This window comes from Triticum urartu, chromosome 2A (genome assembly GCF_056163025.1).
Source record: "Triticum urartu cultivar PI428250 chromosome 2A, HENAU_Tu73, whole genome shotgun sequence".
NCBI classification, from domain to species: domain Eukaryota; kingdom Viridiplantae; phylum Streptophyta; class Magnoliopsida; order Poales; family Poaceae; genus Triticum; species Triticum urartu.
Genome location: NC_141874.1, coordinates 175,775,484 through 175,778,619, shown reverse-complemented (window position 1 = coordinate 175,778,619; position 3,136 = coordinate 175,775,484). Strand labels below are relative to the sequence as shown.

The window sequence follows — 3,136 nt, the reverse complement described above, 5'->3', positions numbered from 1 at the left end:
GAAAAGAAATCAACGGGAGAGTACCCGTCTGACAATTGAATTTCCCATACTAAAATGCGTAGCTGAAAATTCGAATTTCCCCCTAGCGAGCCCCTCCCCCCCCCCCCCCCGCTGGCGGCCACTCCGGCCCCGGAATCCACCCCTCTCCCGCCGGAGGCCACCCCGGCCCCGGCATCCACCCCTCTCCCGCCGGCGGCCACCGGGGCCCCGGCGCTCTCCTTGTCCCTTCAGGTCTCCGCCACATCTGCTCCCGCCCGCCATGGACGATGGCTCCGCAAGCCCGGCGTCGGTGTCCTCCAGGCTCCAGCCCGTCGTCTCCGGCCTTGGGCTATCGGATTCATCGGGTTCTGAGGGAGGCTCGACCGGAGCTGGAGGTGCTCCGGGTGGTGCCAACCCTGGGCTGGCTGCGGGCTCCGCCGCCCCATGGAGCATGTCGGGGCCTTCGCGCAAGGCGCTCTGGCACAAGAGGAAAGCTTTGAGGAAGATGGCCGCGGCGGGAGGATCTCGGTCGCGTTTGCCTGCCTCGTCGCCGGAGAGAAGGGAGATCCCAGCCGACCTGTTCGGCCTCTTCTTCAAGTGTTTCCGGGAGGGCCACAGAAGAGATGACTGCAAGTTTCCTCCGCTCTGCATCAGATGTGGACTGGGGGGGTCACATTTCCACGGAGTACAAGCGGGCGAGGAGCCCAAGGTCGGAGGAGGAGCTCCGACGGGATGATGTTGCCAAGGTAGCGTGGTTCTCGCAGCCGCTGATGTAGGCCGGACCTGCGCGCAGGCTATCACTAGTGACTAGGCAGACCTCTTCGGCGGAGAGGACCTCGCCAGTGTTGGTGGACACCGCACCTGTGGGGTTCGTGCAGGCTTCGGCAGCTGCAGCTGCTGCTACTGGCGGTGTCTGCGTGCTTCACCGGACGCAGGAGATGGATGACCTTGAGCAACGCCTAAGGCTGGCAGTGGTGGCTTATGTGGGCGGCACTCGACCAGTGGTGTCGTGCCATGAGGCCGCGGAGGCAATTTCGGAGGAACTACGCATCCATCGCCATAGATTCTCGGTTCACAAGTACCATCCTGAGGACTTCCTGGTGGTGTTCACGGCGCCGAACCTTCGCAAAAGGGCCTTGGTGGCCGGCACAGTCGAGCATGGCTTCTTCAAGCTGTACGTCAAGTCGTGGCTTAAGCAAGCGCAAGCAGTCACTAGAGTTATGCGCTCGCAAATTGATCTCATGATCGAGGGGCTCCCTTCCCATGCTTGGACGACAGAGACGGCGGCGGAGCTCCTTGGCTCGGCTTCTCTAGTAGAGAGCCTGGCGCCAGAAACGGAGAGCAGAGAAGATCTTTCTCTCTTCAAGCTGCGAGCTTGGTCTGTATACCCGGATGAGGTGTCGGCAGACAAACGCCTCTGGGTGCTGGAGCCGGAGATGAACGGCAGACCGCACGCGCGACTGCACACCTCCCAGGCCTTGCTGGAATACAAAACTCACATTCACATAGGGAGAATTCGCGGTCATGAGGGTCCGGAGTGCTGGATGAGGCCGCCTAGCTCAGATGGAAGCGGGTGATACGTCTCCAACGTATCTATAATTTTTGATTGTTCCATGATATTATATTATCTGTTTTGGATGTTTATGGGCTTTATTAGACACTTTTATATTATTTTTGGGACTAACCTATTAACCCAGAGCCTAGTGCCAATTTCTGTTTTTTCCTTGTTTTAGAGTATCGCGGAAAAGGAAAATCAAATGGTGTCCAATTGACCTGAAACTTCACGGAACTTATTTTTGGACCGGAAGAAACCCAGAAGACTTGGAGTGCATGTCAGGGAGTCAACGAGGAAGCCACGAGGCAGGGGGCGCGCCCACCCCCCTGGGCGCGCCCTCCACCCTCATGGGCCCCTTGTGGCCCCCCTGACGTACTTCTTCCGCCTATATATCTCCATATACCCTAAAAACATCGAGGAGCACAATAGATCGGGAGTTCCGCCGCCAGAAACCTCTGTAGCCACCGAAAGCCAATCTAGACCCGTTCCGGCACCCTGCTAGTGGGGGGAATCCCTCTCCAGTGGCTATCTTCATCATCCCGGTGCTCTCCATGATGTGGAGGGAGTAGTTCTCGCTCGGGGCTGAGGGTATGTACCAGTAGCTATGTGTTTTATCTCTCTCTCTCTCGTGTTCTTGAGATGATACGATCTTGATGTATCGCGAGCTTTGCTATTATATTTGGATCCTATGATGTTTCTTCCCCCCTCTACTCTTTTGTAATGGATTGAGTTTCCCCTTTGAAGTTATCTTATCAGATTGAGTGTTTAAAGATTTGAGAACACTTGATGTATGTCTTGCCGTGTGTATCTGTGGTGACAATGGGATATCACGTGATTCACTTGATGTATGTTTTGGTGACCAACTTGCGGGTTCCTCCCATGAACCTATGCATAGGGGTTGGCACACGTTTTCATCGTGATTCTCCGGTAGAAACTTTGGGGCACTCTTTGAGGTTCTATGTGTTGGTTGAATAGATGAATCTGAGATTGTGTGACGCATATCGTATAATCATACCCATGGATACTTGAGGTGACATTGGAGTATCTAGGTGACATTAGGGTTTTGGTTGATTTGTGACTTAAGGTGTTATTCTAGTACGAACTCTAGGGCTATTTGTGACACTTATAGGAATAGCCCAACGGATTGATTGGAAAGAATAACTTTGAGGTGGTTTCGTACCCTACCATAATCTCTTCATTTGTTCTCCGCTATTAGTGACTTTGGAGTGACTCTTTGTTGCATGTTGAGGGATAGTTATGTGATCCAATTATGTTATTATTGTTGAGAGGACTTGCACTAGTGAAAGTATGAACCCTAGGCCTTGTTTCCTATCATTGCAATACCATTTATGCTCACTTTTACCATTAGTTACCTTGCTGTTTTTATATTTTCAGATTACAAAAACTATTATCTACTATCCATATACCACTTGTATCACCATCTCTTCGCCGAACTAGTGCACCTATACAATTTACCATTGTATTGGGTGTGTTGGGGACACAAGAGACTCTTTGTTATTTGGTTGCAGGGTTGCTTGAGAGAGACCATCTTCATCCTACGCCTCCTATGGATTGATAAACCTTAGGTCATCCACTTGAGGG

At 52.6% G+C, this 3,136-nt stretch overlaps 1 pseudogene; it reads left to right on the top strand.

Moving 5' to 3' along the window:
- Positions 1-259: 259 nt before the first annotated feature.
- On the top strand, positions 260-1,556 carry LOC147984429 (uncharacterized; annotated as a pseudogene).
- The last annotated feature ends 1,580 nt before the right edge of the window (positions 1,557-3,136 follow it).